The sequence below is a fragment of the Cibotium barometz genome, chromosome 24 (assembly GCF_041138505.1).
Source record: "Cibotium barometz isolate CiBa-2024 chromosome 24, ASM4113850v1, whole genome shotgun sequence".
In the NCBI taxonomy this organism is placed as follows: domain Eukaryota; kingdom Viridiplantae; phylum Streptophyta; class Polypodiopsida; order Cyatheales; family Cibotiaceae; genus Cibotium; species Cibotium barometz.
Genome location: NC_141069.1, coordinates 56,771,421 through 56,790,503, shown reverse-complemented (window position 1 = coordinate 56,790,503; position 19,083 = coordinate 56,771,421). Strand labels below are relative to the sequence as shown.

The window sequence follows — 19,083 nt, the reverse complement described above, 5'->3', positions numbered from 1 at the left end:
TCAATAGGCAAGCATTGATTAAAGAGAGCTTATCCACTACCCAATCACACATGGGCAAGGATTCATTGATCTTCATTCACACATGCATCAATAGAGAAAGAGAGAGAGAGAGAGAGCACCATGGAGAGAAGCCATAGCCATTGTATTAATCTTAGAAAGATGATTACAAAGAGAGCATAAGCTATGGAAAGCTTGCTCTAGGCTTAGATAGGCTTGGCTAGAGATGGAGAGCTCTACTCTTCAAATGATCAAAAAGCCCCAAATCTTTAGTGAAGCTCACTTATATACCTAGGGCTAAAACTAACTAGGCTTTTCACATGTGGGCGGACACCGCTAAGAATAAGTGGGTTTTAGTAGATGGATGTGCTGCAAAATACAAAGTGGAACTCTTTAAAGCCCATATGTCAGCTAAACATATAATTACATTGCACTTTCGCGGGAAATCTTTAATAAAGTCTTCAAAAATTATGTGTCCTTCCCGCACGCAGCTCCACTCTTCACATGTATCCATGGCTATGGCTCCTCACCTGTACCTGCACCTGTTTACCATTACCGTACCTAAATTTGCACATGTCTTGTTCTCGAGGAACAGCCTAGTTGTTAAGTTTGTGGATGACAAATGTACAGTTCATGATCTCAGTTCTGGTGATACAATTGTGGTATCTGGTTCGTTAAGCCGTGGGCTATATAAGCTGAATGCTTATGTAAAATGTGTGGAAGATGTGGCATGTGCAGTTTCAGATTTACAAGCAGTTTTAGATGCAAAACTTTGGCATGCACATTTTGGTCATCTGAATTTTGCTAGTTTGCTGCGTTTGCAGAAATCTGAGATGGTTTCTTCATTGCCTCATCTTGAGGCACCATCAAAGCATGTATGTGAAGGCTGCATTCTGAGTAAAATGCAACGTGCTTCTTTTCCTAAAGATGGTTAAGTGAGAGCTGCTCACAAATTGCAGCTTGTGCACAGTGATGTTTGTGGTCCTATGCAGACCCCATCTTTTGGGAACTACCTATACTTCGTGACTTTCATAGATGATTATTCCAGGCATGCATGGGTTTATCCTTTGAAAGCTAAGTCCGAAGTGTTCTTGTGCTTCAAATAGTTTGTTGTTATGGCTGAAAATGTATATGGATGTTAAGTGGGCACCCTCTGTTCTGATCGAGGGGGGAGTATATGTCTAAAGTCTTTAATGCATTTCTGGCTGAACGTGGGATAAGACACCAATGTACAGTGCCTTACGCCCCTCAACAAAATGGTATTGCTGAGAGGAAAAATAGGTCTCTTATGGAGATGGCACGATGTATGGTCAAAAGTCAATCTTTGCCACACTCTTTTTGGCTTGAGGCTGTTATGTGTGCTACCTATGTGGTGAACAGGTGTCCCACCAAAGCATTTTAGTCTATCACTCCGTATGAGGCTTGGCATGGCAAGAAGCCTTCCGTTTCTCATTTGCGTGTTTTTGGTGGCTTGGCCTATGCTCTTGTGCCGCAGCAACATCGCAAGAAATTGGATGATAAGATTGTAAAATGTATTTTTGTTGGCTACAGTTCTGAAAGTAAGGGTTACAGGTTATACCAGCCGCAAAGTAAACGGATCTTGGTCAGTCGAGATGTTGTATTTGTGGAAGATTCTGTGCAGCCTTTGCTTTCATGTACCAAAGAGACAAATGTACGCTCACAGGACATGTATGATACTTTGTTGCCTCTGTTTAATGGTGCAGTCTAATGTGGAACCAAATGAGGCATGTATTCAGCCTATGCAGGTTTCTAATGAATCCACAGATCAGCCATTTACTAATGCTGATGTGCATGATGCACTTGATGAGGAGAGGACAAAAATTGAAGAGTCTAGGTCTATGCCTAAATGGCTGGTGCAGACTTTACGTGACAGTAAATTGGATGCACCTTTGCCTAGTCGTACTCGTTATGGTTCTCAGCATGCCTCTTATGCATTAGATTGTTATGCATTGGTTGTTTCTAGCATGTGTGATGAAGAAGAACCTATTACATTTAATGAGGCATAAAATTCAGAAAATTGGATGGCTGCTATGCAAGCTGAATATGATGCTATTGTGAAGAATGAGACTTGGTCATTATGTGATTTGCCTGCTGGTAAGAAGGCAATTGGCCCTAAGTGGGTTCTCGGCCACATCCTCATAGTTGGAATCTCAATGTCAGAAGTAAGAGTCTGTAAAACCGCTATCCTAACCGGACGTCTCCCTGTGAGAATTTATCAAGCTCTAATCCACACTCATCAACGCTGTAAGTATGTGCTCAATGCCTATCCTAGTAGGTACTTGCATTGAGGGTACTCAATGCCTATCCTAGTAAGTACTTGCATTGAGGGTACTCAATGCCTATCCTAGTAAGTACTTGCATTGAGGGTACTCACTCAAGTGGGACTTAATTAAAGCTGCAATTTTACTCCCAGAAGGTAAGCATGTGGCTAACCGGACCTAACAAGGTAAGGTTATGGTGTAACTGTGTGAACGTAGAGTCTTGTCACCTACAAGGATTGGTGGTGGGAAGCTACTCACTCTGGATCTTTTGAGCCTTAACTTTTTGTACGACAGATTGGGAGTTCTAAAGCCGAGATTTTGATTTGAGCTAAGAGATTCTTGAGTCTTGAATCCATTAGGATTCAAGTAACTGCCTCTTCTGACTTCTTGGAATAAATTCAAGTATCGAATCCGTCCAAGGCCTAGTTGGGTTAGATAGACTTAGCCTCTATAATTCTAGGATGGGATGGCCGTGTTGACCCTATGGGTTGATTTTGTAATCAATTGCTAGACTTGGCATGATACCCTGCTTCAAATTGCAAATAAGATTCTTCTTACAAGATTCTGAGAACGACAATTGCATATCGAAGAGAAAGGGATGTCATGTCCGTAGATTACTATTAGATCCAAGAGCGGATCTGAGTTAGAGTTGGGAAAAAGCATGATTTCTAAAGTTAGCCACCAGTAGCATAGAATAAGAATAGGGATTTTCTTCTAGCATCCAATAGAAGAGTTAGGGGCTAGGGATATCAATATAGCTAGAATTGGAGGTAGTGCATCTGCGATCTTCAGGTAGGGGATAGGTTGAATTTGGTAAAGGGACCAGTTGTGGGAGTCTTGTGAGAGTAGGGAGATGCTTATTTCCTAGGTATAGTGTTTTACATGAGAGAATCTTATTGATAATTAGAAGAATTGGAATTACCTCTTCCAAGCTGGAAGGAGTGGCTGTAGCGCCACGGCTTAGGTAGACACTTGGTCAGTTGTGCTGCGGATACATGGCTAGCTGAGAGTGGTAGATTTTGAGCTTGATGAGCAAACAGTAAGTCGGGATAATGAGACAAGAGGGCACCATCTTCTCTCACTCTTTTCTCCTATTGATCCCTCATTGTCTTTATGATTGCTTCGGGGTACGATAGGGGATGCTTTGTTTGGCAAAGCTGTAGTACTCTTTCAAGCTAGATAAGGGGGTAGTTCTTGCAGAAGCCGTTATGTTTAAGTTTTATTTGACAAGCTCCGAAGTATGACATGACCTTGGAGAACGCGTCGATAGAAGAGAACTCAGATATGAGATATGGTTAGACAATAACGTCAAGTCAAAGGATTCTTGGGGGTGGAGATTGAAGATTTTCTATGAGATTCATGGAAATTTTCTAGACAGATTGTGTTGTCCCATTGGACAAATTTCGTGCTTCAAAACTTGAAAAATGGTATTTACTCAAAGGGGGATGTTTGAAATGTGGAATTCAAATGGATTTCAACATTAACTATTTGACAAAAAAGGCTCTAAGGATGAGAGAGTTGGCAGGTTGTTTGTGCATGTATTTGGTTAAGCAGCAACTTCCAAAGATGAGTTTCCTAGTAATGATAAGGGGACCAATGCCTGGATATTCAAAGCAAGACTCAATCCGGTAAGGTGTGATGATAGCTCAACTTACCCATCCATTGGTTTTGGTCGCGAGAAGGATTATCTCCTGATCATGAGAAGGTAGCAACGTTAGTTAATCAACTGATTCTGAAGAGCATGACATAAGTCAAGATCTTTTAGGGCTTATTGGATGGTGTCGGATTTTTTACAAGAATTACACCAAGATAGTGGATTCGCTAGCTGAATTAACAAGGAAGGCAGAACGATTCTCATGGACCGATTTAGGTCAGCAAAGCTTTGGGAAATTGAAGGTAATCCTCGCCATATTCTGTGTCCTACGATTGTCTGATTTCTCCCAGCCATTCGAGGTTGTAGTAGACACATGTGGACAAGGGATATGCGGGATTCTAAAGTAAGAAGGAGATCCTGTCATTTACGAGTTAAGAAAGCTTTGGATTCACAAGAAGAACTAGCCCACCCATGATTTGGAATTGCTGGCTGTTGTCTATGCTCTCAAGAAGTGGCGATACTACTTGCTAAGTCAGATGTTCTAGTTAGTAACAGACCATAAGAGTTTAAAGGGGATCTTCACACCTAAACTTGCGTTAAAGACAGTGGGTAGAGTTTCTACAAGAGTTCCAATTCAAGATCAAGTTCAGTCCATGTAAATAAAATACTGTGACTGGTGCTCTATGCAGGAAGGTGAAAACTTTGGCCATCTCAATACTTTAGTCCTCTCTACCAGAAGAAATACGTCAAGCAATGGAATCAGACGAGCATTTTAGTATGTATCTCTGAAGTCTTCAAGACAAAGAGCTAAAGAAGCAATTGATCCAGTACTTGGAAGATCAAGTAATTAAAGATCGTCAAGTCAAATCTTAAGATAGCTTGTGATAAGCTAAAGAGTTATGTAGATTTAAAGAGAAAAATTAGAGAACTCAAAGAAGGGGAATACGGTGTTTTTAAGAGTGAAGCCCAAGCATAGTTCTTTACGACGGCTAGGCAAATTTAAGAATTGGCTTTCAGATACTACGGGCCTTACGTAATCACTAAGCAGATAGGGCTTCAAGCTTATGAACTCCTTCTTCCCTCTCATCCCAAGATTCACAAAGTTTTTCATGTCAGTCTAAAGAATATGTTCTAGGGATTCAGCATGTATGGATCGATGATCACATAGATTTTGTCTCTCAGGACGAATTCTTGACGGAACCGGAAGTAGTCTTGGAAACAATGGAAAGGACCCTGCGTAATCGCATCATTCGTGAGGTGCTTGTACAATGGAAGGACTACCCGACTGAAGATGCTTCTTGGGAATATTGGAATTAGCTCATTTTAAAAGTTTCCATATTGGTCAACAAGCTGAGGACAGCTTTATCTTTTGGTTGGGGAGCTTGTAAGAGCCATCCCTGGCCCTTATTTAACTCTCGTAAGTTTCTCCTCAGATCAAGTTGAATAAAGGCAGTCTCTCTCAGATCGTCTAATTCTTGAATTGGGAAATTTGTTGGCTTGTTCACATGAATGCTTCCTTAAGTTGGAAATTTGGGAAACAGTAAAAATTTTGTTTTATAATCTTAATCTTGAATGTCATGGACCTCGTGCGTAATTTTTGAGCGAGTTTCATCTTGTATTGATAGAATTGGATCCAAGCGCGTGAGTGCTTAGCGTTCTGGAGCCCTGATATTTTTGTGGTAGGCACACTCTCTTGTGAAGGAATGCATATAGCAAAGTGACACTTGGTATTTGGAAAGCTTGACATGTGTCTTGGGACACCTTGTGAATTTTAGTGGTGACACCTAATTTCTCATTTTTGTTATTTTGGGAAAATTGGATACTCTTAAAGAAGTCATCTTATCTCTAAACTCCTCTAACCTTCTATCTCTCTCTTTCCTTCTCTTTCTATCTCTTTTCCTAACTTCTCACTCTCTCTCTTCTCTCTACCTCTTCTTTTCATTCTCACTTTCTTTTTCCAACCCTCTCGTATGGGCTACGATCCCGTGGATTGTTCTAGTCATCACCAGAAGATCTTGTGCATGATTCTTAGCAGGATATTTTTCAGAAGAATCAACAGCGGAAAGATTCGATGAGAAAGTTTTGGCGATGCTCCTTGTGTGGGGGGTAAATAGCAAGGGATTCTCGGCGTTGGAGTCCACTCTCACTGTCAAGTACTGCTAGAACTTACGGAAGATCTTGATGGACTCATGCCATGCAGGTTATCTTGTGGACGTGTACTTTGGTTATGTGATTTCCTTGTTTTGGGGATATGAGCTTGGGCACGATTTTGGGACCGAAAGAGTGTTTGCCTTCTCCCTCTCTAATTCTCAATCTCTCCCTCTATCTCTCTCTCTCTCTCTCTATCTCTCTCTCTCTCTATATCTAACTCTATCTCTACCTCTCTCTCTCTCTATCTCTCTCTATCTCTCTCTCTATTTATCTCTCTCTATCTACCTCTCTCACTTTCTCTCTCTCTTTATCTCATTCCCTCTCTTCTTCTTCTCTCTCTCTCTCTCTCTCTCTCTCTCTCTCTCTCTCTCTCTCTCTCTCTCTCTCTCTCTCTCGTAATTTAGACACTTAAATCCATATGTATCATCTCTTAGTTCTTGTATTTGAAAATTAGCACAATTTCATCATAACTTAAAAACTTTCTATGATATAAATTTGGTGCTAAATATTATATTAGGCTCCAAAAATTTTCAATTTAATCCATAACAACATATATAACATGTATAAAATTATGTCTTGGTTTAGATCTTATCTCATATTGAAAAAATCCAAAAGTATCAAATTTTGGCTCTTAATCAGCATTTTTCAAGATTTACTCTTAAGCCCATAGCTTGTAAAATTGGTTTCAACATTGGCTCAAAGAGAGCTAAATAACTAGTGACCTTACGGTAATAAAAAAGACTTTAAAATTTTAAAATTTCACATATTTATCAAGAATTAAGGCCAATTTATGTAAAAATCAAGAAAACAGCTTTGATTTTTTCAGCATTTCAACCTTGAAAACTTGCTTTAAACTTAAAAGTTAATGATCTTTGTTATAATTAAAAAAATTCATTTTTTTAAAAGATATAAGCTAACCATTTCAATTATTTAAATTATAAAATGATATACCAATGTTCCAAATAAAATCTTTGAAAGACAGACGGAAAGTAGGACACTTTTATTTCCTATTACCAAACTAGTGTTAATGGAGAGCTCAATGTTGGATTACAACCATTGCAAACATGTATAAGTCTTATCAACTTCATAGGATGCCACAAGGTGACACTATCAAGGTAAACAAAGCTCCTATATTATAATAAGGACAAAACTTAGTTGTTGAAAATACTATTAACAAAAATGGTCAATACTTTGAAAGTAATGAGTCTAATTCTATGCTTTTTGGTCACTATTGAAGCTAAAATGACTAATGCGTCAAAATACACTTCAACAAGAGAAATACCCAAACTAACACATGATAAAAGATGCTATGATTATGACCATGATTAAGACACAACATACGCGCTTAATGACATGAGAGGAGAGATTAGAGGGGAGGGAAATGGAAGCAAGGGATTATTGTCGCCATCCTAGCACCGTGAACACACAGTCTGGCAGAACCTCACAACCTTTCTCTACTACTTCACATACTTGAGTGATACACGAGGCAGGGAGAAGCTTCTAGGGTAAGTTTATGATTAAGGGGGGATTCTTCATAGTGAGGGTATTTTAGCCCTCAGCACTAGACACACCTGAGTGATAAGAAGCTTGGTAAGAAGTTGCTATGCCATTCCTCCAATCTAAAGTCCTATGGGATCTCCTTTGTCTTGCAACAAGAGGCTTCTTACATAGCCAGCAGTCGGGGGTCGCGAGGTGTCCTTTGCGTTAGTATAAATGGTCTTTACCTTCTTAGGCGGCCTTTCCTCTGTGGCGTCTCTCTTGAGTCATTCCGCCTTCAATACCTAGCACACCCAAGGGACAGTGCAATGTTCAAACCCACATTTTGGACAGCATGGGCACACACACATACACACACACACACAAATATATATATATATATATATATATATATATATATATATATATATATATATATATACACATATAGATAGATAGATAGATATATATATATATATATGTATACATATATATATATGTATACATATATATATATGTATACATATATGTGTGTGTGTGTGTGTGTGTGTGTGTGTAGAAGCTTGCTATGCATATATACATACATATAGGTATGTGTGGTATGCATGGATGCATGTAAGTAGTTCTCATGTATGCATGTATGTGTGTGTATATGTGCGTGCGTGTGTGTGTGTGTGTGTGTGTGCACAATTGTGTGTTAGAGCTATATACAATCTATCATCCTGTGTGTGCATATATATATATATATATATATATATATATATATATATATATATATATATATATATATATATATAAGCATCCTATGCATATATACATACATATAGGTATGTGTGGTATGCATGTATGTGTGTGTGTGTATATGTGTGTATGTGTGTGTGTGTGTGCATAATTGTGTGTTAGAGCTATATACAATCTATCATCCTCTGTGTGTGTGTGTATAATTGTGTGTCAGAGCTATATACAATCTATCATCCCCACAAAGGCATGGTACTGTGAGATTTTCAAAATGCTTAGCTTATTCCTTTGTTAAACGTAACCTTTCTTGTATTTAAGATACTTTTTTGTATGACCTAAAAACTTAAAAACATCAGCGTACCTACCACTTTTTATAAAAAATATTACTAAAAAATCTTTCAAATTCATCGAGTATTAGCCAGGATGAATTAATGGCTTTCCAATTCTTTTAGGTAAGCCCCTTACCAAAGACATTTCTTTTTGGTAAAAGAGGCCATCCCATATTAAGAATTGCTTGGAATTCCTTTAAAAGGGCGTTTTTAGGTCACCTCATATCAACATCTCATGCGAGCTCGTGGACCAGCTCCTATGGTCTATGCACTGCATTTGTACCTCAAGACACCTTTTCAATTCCCCCCAATGTGCACTGCATTCACGTACACAACCATATGCACTCTTCATGACTGCATGCTTTTCACGACACAAACTCAGCTTCAACAACAAAAGCCACTTTGCGTATGGATGCGAGCCCGCGGACCGTCTCGCATGGTTAGTGTGCTTCGGTACCTCAATCTACCCACCATGGCACACACATACATGACATGTTCTTCTTGCTTGCTATTCACTGTATATAACCGACACCATAGCACTTGCATGTAACACATGCTTGTCGCACTTTTATGTCACACGAGTGGTACTGTGAGATTTTCAAAATGCTTAGCTTATTCCTTTGTTAAACGTAACCTTTCTTGTATTTAAGATACTTTTTTGTATGACCTAAAAACTTAAAAACATCAGCGTACCTACCACTTTTTATAAAAAGTATTACTAAAAAATCTTTCAAATTCATCGAGTATTGGCCAGTATGAATTAATGGCTTGCCAATTCTTTTAGGTAAGCCCCTTACCAAAGACATTTTTTTTTGGTAAAAGAGGCCATCCCATATCAAGAATTGCTTGGAATTCCTTTAAAAGAGCGTTTTTAGGTCACCTCATATCAACATCTCATGCGAGCTCATGGACCAGCTCCTATGGTCTATGCACTGCATTTGTACCTCGAGACACCTTTTCAATTCCCTCCAATGTGCACTGCATTCACGTACACAACCATATGCACTCTTCACGACTGCATGCTTTTCCTGACACAAACTCAGCTTCAACAACAAAAGCCACTTTATCGTATGGATGCGAGCCCGCGGACCGTCTCGCATGGTTAGTGTGCTCCGCCATACCTCAAACTACCCACCATGGCACACACATACATGACACATGTCTTTCTTGCTTGCTATTTACTGTGTATAACCAACACCATAGCACTTGCATGTAACACATGCTTGTCGCACTTTTATGTCACACGAGTGTTTAGTGAGGACTCAGTTGCGAGGACGAGTGCGGATTCTCTACTCAGAGGACGAGCGCGGATCCTCTACTCCAAATGCCCCTTGACTTGTTAACGGTTGGACATGCATCCACCAAAGCTCTTGGTTGTCCTTCCCTTAATGCCTCGAGTACCATTGCAACACCATGCAATGGCCTCGACACACACACAAGGCACTTGTTCTCACATGCCCTCAAACACTCACCACTTACACATCACACAACCTGGCACTCACCAACTCTAGCACTTCACGTCTCCTTCCACAATGCCATAACCCATTAGACAGGGGGAGTCCCTCATTTTACCATATCACGGCTCATCCCACCATACTTTCGTAGCTCATCCACCCTTTGGAAGCTATCTTCGTGGAGCTCTTACCATGACTTCACCACACCCATCCCCAAGATCCTTCACCCCTATCCTCAACATTGCCCTAGGAGTGGCAAACCAGCAGCAGCAGCAGACAAGGGGGAGAAGAGCAAGCTCATTCAGGCAGAGTTTGAGCAAGCTCATTTAGGTAGAGTTTTGAAGAGGAAATCAAACATTTGATCATGATTGATGCATCCAGACAAAACTCCAGGCTTAGCAGGAACATGTTAGCAGTTAAAGATCATCACCCAAGGGCTAAGTGGATGCATCAGACACTTGTTTAGGGCTAAGTGGATGCATCAGACACTTGTTTAGGGCTAAAAGATAGTCTTCGAGAGTAAATTTGAAGCATGCAGGGACCATATCTCTCACTTAAGGCATCACATCACAATTTTAACACTTGGGCCATATTATTTACATATTGCAGATACTCTGTCTAATCAGAGCAGGTCATCTCGGTTTACTCCATCGACAACTAGGTTGTCGATGGAGTAAAATATCTTGAAGGGGAAAAACTTTTTTGCATTTTTGAGAATAGGGACATGTGCACAACATCATGAGCTATAGCTGGTATTAGTATGGGGTCAAAATTAGCGGTCAACGGAGTGTGCTGATGGAGTAACGGGACAGAAAATCTGGAGCTACACTTGATTTTAGGTCATTTGTGCTAGTGCCAAGAGTGAAGAGCTAACCCCACCCACACATATTGGTGCATTTTTTTGTGTGTGTAGGAGAGAGAGAGAGTGTGTGGGTGTCTTGTGTTTGTGTGTGTATATGTGGGGGGTTGTTATGTAGGAGAGAGAGAGTGTGTGTCGGTGTTTTGTGTTTGTGTGTGTATATGTGGGGAGAGAGAAAATCGAGGGAAAAGCAAATGTGGTGACAGCGGGTTACCGGTCCCCTCACCTAGTTTTTTAGTAATTTACACATAACAGCATTCTTTGAAATATTATAGGTGAGGAACATGAAATAATATGTAGACCATCCCCACGCTATCTTTTCAACACCTGTAGTAGGATGCTCAGTGCATTATCAATTGGCGAGTTCCTACGCAACCCACAACAACAATAACTACTTAATATGCAAGCGTCATGCTCTCCTTATATAAATAAATATTATCTAACATGCATAATCTTTTAGGTATGAGCTTTTCTTACATGAACATTGTAAATTGGTGCTTTGGCACTATCACACCAAAACACAAGTCTGGGCTTTGAGTGCCCCAAGCGATAGCAACTTCTATTGTCTAGCACTCCTTACAAAAGGTAGTAACTTTGAGATAATACAACCTCGTGCCCACTAATCTTTGTGGCAAACCCACACAGGCACCACTAATGATGACGAGCTCGTTACTTACACTCTCTAGGTGGCTTCAGTTGTTGGGGCTTTCCTTATTGAGAGCCCTGGCCAAGATGCTCAGCCACAAAAGGTAAAAGTAGTACCACATTTTTCATTCTTCATTGTAATTTTGCCCTGTTTCTTTTGAAATTACCGATTATCGAGATAATGTATAATATAATAGTATCATTTAAAATAAAAATAAATTAAACGCCTTCATGTCATATGTTAATGCCTTCTATTTTAGTAGAATGAAAATACTTGGACTTGATTGTTTTGCTAGGATGAAAATACTTGGAAGTTATAAAGTGATGTCCTCGTGATTATTGTGTTCTGATCCTGCTTCATGTGTACCAATGTGCATGGGAAAATGACTTGTTTCTCTTTATCTTTAATTAATATTGCAAGGAAGATATGTTTTTTCCTCACGACGGGTAGTCAATGTTTATTTTTGTGTTAGAAAAGAAAGTTTAATTGAAAAGTACATACAATTAGATCAAAACATGATTTCACACCTAGCATTCTTTGTTTGGATGTTTGTAAATCTTACTTTGTTTTCATAAGTACACATCATGAAAATGACATTTTCTTTTTTCACGACTAACATTTCTTTTTATCTGCACCAGCTATAAGGAGAGGGGGGAGATATTTATCTTTCTTCTGCCTTTTTTAGAAAAAAATGTATAAAACAGGGAAAAGGGGATTTAAAATTCACCACATGGACAGGAGAGAATGGGGGAATGTTTAACACAGAGAGAGAGAGAGAGAGAGAGAGAGAGAGAGAGAGAGAGAGAAAAGAAAGAAAGAAAGAAAGAAAGAAAGAAAGATATATTAATGTCTACGAGAGGCCAAAGTCGGCCTACGAGACAAAAAATAATACAACTGTGTTCTTCCGGTCTCATCGGAAGAAAAGAAACAAAAGAAAAAGTGTGCATGTGTCTGGATACAACTGTGAATCATCATGGATCGGTGGAGCCCATATACGAGAGAGAGAGAGAGAGAGAGAGAGAGAGAGAGAGAGAGAGAGAGAGAGAGAGAGAGAGAGAGAGAGAGAGAGAGAGAGAGAGAGAGAGAGATGCCAAATTTGGATCATCATGGATCGGTGGAGCCCATATACGAGAGAGAGAGAGAGAGAGAGAGAGAGAGAGAGAGAGAGAGAGAGAGAGAGAGAGAGAGAGAGAGATATGCCAAATTTGGCGAGTCTAACGAGAGAGAGAGGGGGGGGAGTGCAAAGTGGGTTAGAGATAGAGATTGCATTTAAGTGGGAGAGAGAGAGAGAGAGAGAGAGAGAGAGAGAGAGAGAGAGAGAGAGAGAGAGAGAGAGAGAACCATACATAGTTGAACAACGTGAGATGTACCCAGAGATGCCAAATTTGGCGAGTCTAACGAGAGAGAGAGGGGGGGGGAGTGCAAGTGGGTTAGAGATAGAGATTGCATTTAAGTGGAAGAGAGAGAGAGAGAGAGAGAGAGAGAGAGAGAGAGAGAGAGAGAGAGAGAGAGAGAGAGAGAGAGAGAGAGAACCATACATAGTTGAACAACGTGAGATGTACCCAGAGATGCCAAATTTGGCGAGTCTAACGAGAGAGAGAGGGGGGGGGAGTGCAAGTGGGTTAGAGATAGAGATTGCATTTAAGTGGAAGAGAGAGAGAGAGAGAGAGAGAGAGAGAGAGAGAGAGAGAGAGAGAGAGAGAGAGAGAGAGAGAGAGAACCATACATAGTTGAACAACGTGAGATGTACCCTAAGTACTATATTGAGGATCTTCACAATGGAGACAAAAATGTATACAAATAGGGTATAGTATTAAGAAGATATTGAGACAAAAATTAGATAGCTAAGATGCTAGCGCTTTAGTGTTATTTTTTTGGAGTACCACATCGTGTCTCTAAATACCCATTGTAGTATCCAAACATCGCACAACCTTTGCAAACAACTCAAGCCACAACTTCTAGCCAACCTGTATTTCCTTATAATTGTTATATTGATCATCCTATAAAGGATTGTCCTCCCAAACTAAGGATTGAAAACTCACCAAGTGCATAAATAATTACACCATTAAACATGATTGGAGTGATGTAATTGAGATAACCTGACCTAAAAGTACAGCCACTACATGTGTAAATGCTACTCAAGTGCTATAACATGTTTGATGGCTGGCAAAAATGCAACGTTAGAAAAATAGAAAGCTACTTCAATGCATTAAGGTTAAAAAGTAAAGTAAGAAGGAAAAAGGACTAAAACATGTTAAAACAAACTCAAGTAAAAAAGTGAGCATGGAGATTGACAAAATGATACAAAAAATGGTCCAAATTTAGTGAACTCGTAAACTGTGGGCTGAAAACCAAACCAAGAATTGAGACCCAACAATTAAAACTCAAATAAATATCAAAGGAGACACCATTAAAGAACAGATGGAAAGGAACCAATGACATAGACTATAAATCAATCAAGACACAAGCTTAAGAGAACAAAACTAGGAGGTTTCCCTAACTCCAAACATGAGACTACTCATGAAGTAAAAGAATTTCAAATTTTAGTTGATAAAATTCATGAGAGGTTAGAGCCAAAATCTAATCATGTGAAGATTACACACGTTGCACCCTACCCACATAGAGCTCCATAATGGATGCAAGCCATTAAATGTTCTAATGTCATTCTTGAAGAGAGTTCTATTCCAAGTATAAATTTTGGGAATTTTAAGAAGTATTCCATGATCCTATTGATGAAATAGATATTCCATCTTCTCCTACACCCTTTAGGGAAGATAAGTAAAGGCCATACCATTAAACATTGCTAAATTGATGGATTTTATGTCTTTTGAGTAAATCTACCATTATTGCCTCATTGTGTGGAGTTCCAGAGCTATTTTAACTCTCAAAGAATTGATTTCCATATTGGAGAGCTCAATGTTGGATTACCACCGGTTGCAAACATGTATAGGTCTCTTGTCAACTTCATAGGATGCCACAAGGTGACAGTATTAAGGTACACAAAACTTCTATTGTTTAATAGGGAGAGAAAGAGAGGCCAATTTGAAAAGAAAAAGCTAGGTACCAAATCTCACTACTTCTAAGCATACATGCAGACACACACATCTATGTTAAGTTTGTTGTTTGGTGTCAATATCAACATTTATATTCCTTAAATAACACATCAACCAGCTTTTGCTTTATTACTCGTAGAAAATCAAATTCAAAAATAGGTCAATAATCAACATTATTTGGAAAAAAATTCTAATTTTTTAATTTTTATGCTTGGAATTGCTTTAAAAGGGCGTTTTTAGGTCACGGGGTCAATTCTCATTTCTCTCTCTCTCTCTCTCTCTCTCTCTCTCTCGCTCTCGTCGTCTTCGCCGTGAGTGGTCTCCTGCTATCTGCATGGCGTCTTCTACAGCAAGTGAAGAGCGTGAAAAGGAGGCCGCCGCTGCTCCTCTCCTCCAAGGTGTAGAGGCATCTTCGGCCCAGAAGAAGAAGAAGAAGAAGCACTTCCAACGCCTCGTCAGTTTCTACAACAAGCAGGTGCAGAAGATGGCACACTCTAGTCTTTGGCACGCCAGCCCCGACACCTATCACCAGTGAGCATGTGGATTGGGATGAGCCCTCTTCTCCACATCGCAGCCCTCATTCGCATATGACCCTTCTTTCTCTTCAAGCATGTAAGGGACTTTTTCCTTTTTTGAGAAGTAACATTTAGAGGTTTTGGTTGTTCATGGTAGTAGAAGAGGTGCGGAGGCATCCTTCACCTTACCCATCCCTCACTTTAGGCACTATCACTATAAAGTCAGCCACACATAGGCCGAAATCTGTATACGAGGAGGGGCCGTATTGGTTCGTACCCCGTGAGAGACTCACATATGCGCACTTGCACAATAAAACCTCTGACGGCGTCAGATTACTTGCATGCACGCTCTCACGGGGAATCTATTGCGGGTCATTGGCGTGTCCTCTGCCTGTATATTAGCCGTACGCTCTTGTGTGGGAGGACTTTATTCTATGCGCACGTACACTGGTGTTGGCTTAGGGTGAAGGGGACCCCACTCCTCTTTGAATCCATGGTTTCCCTCCTCCCATGCTGCTCACCTTACATGCTGGAAGATACAATTGATGGTGCCATGTGCAATGATCATGCGAATGTGGTGTGGCGAGGCTCTTCCAACCACATGCCATTTTTGTTGGGGTATCTATGGAGGACTCTCATCGTCATTCATGACATTCTCTCATTTGGCGAGACATTTTCTCATGACATTCTCTCATTTGGCGAGACATTTTTTGGCCATGTATGCTATATACTTTGAGACACTTGGTGTATATATCGGTGCGATTTAGAGATTGTTGCCTTCTGTTAGTGGATGCTCGTATGCTTGTATTGTGCTCTGTGTGTGTGTGAGAGAGAGAGAGAGAGAGAGAGAGAGAGAGAGAGAGATGCAATAGTTTACTTTTTTTTCCATATCCAAAGATGTTTGTTGTGAATTGAATAAAGATTTTTGAGTAACATTTGTGGATACTAGCCCTGAATGATATGTGCATTCTTTCATATGGGTCCGCAGAATAGCCCTGAATGATATGTGCATTCTTTCATATGGGTCCGCAGAATAGGCCATGGCTTCTTGTATGTCAGTTCTTTGTTTTTAGTAGTTTTAAACTTTCGTTGTTTTTAACTGTATTGCTTTCTAAACACTTGCTTGTATTTGATAAGCGTATTGTAAGCTAGATGAAGGAGATCTGGGTGTTTTTAATCTTATTTCAGAAAGTTCATGAGTTTAAAACTTGTCATGACAAGCACAAAATGCTATATTAAAACACATGGTTGCTGTGGCTGCCTCTTATTTTCTTCCCATTTGACAAATGTGTACTTGTTTGAAGGGCAAGCGGGCAAGCAGCACCATTTACTGAGAAGAAGTCAGAAGTGATTTGGACAGAGCACAAGATTGTAATGGTCATGTCTCAAGGGTGCAATGTGCGTGTGTCTCAAGGGTGTGATGGTCAAATCTCAAGGGTGTGATGTGCGTGTGTAGTCTTAATTATCGAGGTGATTTTGCAAGTGTACCTATCACCTAGTACTCAGCAGGATCAAGTACTCTAAGTAAAACCATGTCACAAATTCAGTGATGCCTTGACCATGGCAAAACAATTTGACAGGCAGCTTTTAGAGCCACTACAGGGTTTAGATATGATGGATGGCCGCTTGTGGCGCTCAGCTTGCAGATTTTGCCACACTTGCAGTTGATGCAGCTTCATCGACCTCCTAGAGAGTACGAATATCATTCAGTTTCTATTCTTTTACTGAACTTGGGTGCCGACATCCTTGAAAAACCAGTGTTGTTTCAAGGGTGGTGTGGTTCATGTGCTCAAGGCTGATGTGTGCAAGGGCAGTGCTTAAGGCTGATGCAGCCACTACAGGGTTAGATATGATGGATGGCCGCTTGTGGCGCTCAGCTTGCAGATTTTGCCACACTTGCAGTTGATGCAGCTTCATCGAGCTAGAGAGTATGAATATCATTCAGTTTCTATTCTTTTACTCAGCCTTGAACTTGGGTGCCGACATCCTCGACAAACCAGTGTTGTTTCAAGGTTGGTGTGGTTCATGTGCTTAAGGTTGATGTGTGCAAGGGCAGTGCTCTAATGTTGGGTTTCAGAAATATACTGTGTTCTTTTTATTTTGCAGAGCATCTGGGTTGGAATGTGAGAAACATCTCATCGATTCTTCATCTTAGGCTGCTGAAGATGCTTCACAATGAATTCATTCCAAGGGACAAGTCAAGAACACGTGCTTTTGGGAGAGCCTCTTAGTTGCAATCATGTGAAAATTTCGCTTGAGCTAGAGCTTCTTGGTAATATCTTGCTTCGTGGTAATATCTCTCAGTTTAAGGGACAACTTGCTTTTCTTTTCCATATCCATAGTACTATTTACAAGCAGCTCGTATCTCAAAATCTCATTGGGATTGTTATTGTTAGTGCACTTCAAGAGACAACACTTCGGCATTATGACGCTTGTTGACATAGATATGGAGCTGAGATAGTGTGACATGGCCTCATAGTTTGTTAAAGAAGTAGTAGCTAGAGCCATTACTACTACTAGTTTAGCAGTAGATACCCGTTTCATGTGGCTTTGATTATTGTTCTTCCGATTTGGGACTGAAGTGGGTAGGTGAGCTGCCATGGTGGATTTAGCTATTTTCTTTGTGTCCTCATTGACAGTTGGTGACTTGTGGTGACTGATGCTGATGGCACTGTCCTCCATTTGGTCTCCCAAATCAGTGTGTTGCCCTCATAGTATCCTTGTGATTTGAGGAGCTTCTTTGCAATCCAGCGGACGTGATTGGGATGTTGTATTTGTTGGCGTTGGGGTGCTTCGCTTGGTTGACTTTGAGTATTGTTTTGGCAGAGGGGAGGCTGTACGACGTAGTTTTTATTGCTTTCAACAGTTGATTTCCCCATTGATGGTTTGATTGGGATCCTTTTGTTATGGATGTTCAATGTGATCATGTGTGAGTCCCAGTAAAAGGTGCACTTGTGTTTGTGCATCCAGCTTCTCCCCAAAATGATGTCATGAGCACACTCTTCAGCAGCTGTTACACAGAAAGTAAACTCTTCCCAGTGATCATTGAGAATTAGTGATGACTGTTAACTAGCATACTAGTAACTATTAGCTATCATACAGGTGACTGCTAACTAACTAACTAACTAGAGAGAATAGAATAGGTGCCTCTTTGTTTTCCCAGAGAAAAGAAGATTGGTATACTGTAAAATAGCATAATGGGGATTGTTAACTCTAGCATACTACTAACTGTTAACTTTTAACTAGCTTACTAGGGATTGTTAACTAGCACTGGTAACTGTTTATTAGCTTACAAGTGACTATTAGCTAGCATACCAGGGACTGTTAAACTAGCACTGATAACTATTAACTAGCATACAAGTGACTGTTAGCTAAACATAATGACTAATTAGAGAGAGTAGGTGACTGTTAGCTAGCATACCAGGGACTGTTAAACTAGCACTTATTAACTAGCATACAAGTGACTGTTAGCTAAACATAATGACTAATTAGAGAGAGTAGGTGACTGTTGTAACTAATCAACGTTGTAACTAATCAACAAGCGACTCATTTGAACAAACAAAACATTTTCATAAACTATACATATTAGTTTATACAAACTTTAATAGACTGCACATTATTTGAATGTATATTCATTGTATAATCAGTAGGACAAAAAATTACAATCGACCTCTTAAGGCCACCTTAGTAATGATTACATATTGGGCCAAAAATTTACAAAAAGTTGCAAAAGCCCTCGAAAAGGCCGCAAGAAGTGAAAAGAAGTATTGATTACATATTGGGCCAAAAATTTTCAAAAGCCCTCTAAAGCTACATTTTGGTTACCATGTGAAACAATTTCAGGCTCTCTTTATCCACAACGGTGTACGCATTAGATTGGCGATTGCATACTGTGGACGATTCTCTGCAAGCGCCAAATCTAATTAAGAATCTTGCCATTAAGAAACTCTCTGATTTCTAACAGTTCCAGGTCTGCAAGTTTTGGAATG

At 39.9% G+C, this 19,083-nt stretch overlaps 1 long non-coding RNA gene across 1 annotated transcript; it reads left to right on the top strand.

The window, feature by feature from the left end:
* The first annotated feature begins 14,825 nt into the window (after nucleotides 1–14,825).
* LOC147625498 (uncharacterized) lies at nucleotides 14,826–18,020 on the top strand. The gene is made up of 3 exons (XR_015269012.1): nucleotides 14,826–15,792; nucleotides 16,399–17,106; nucleotides 17,201–18,020. It is a non-coding gene; the product is annotated as an uncharacterized LOC147625498 (long non-coding RNA).
* The last annotated feature ends 1,063 nt before the right edge of the window (nucleotides 18,021–19,083 follow it).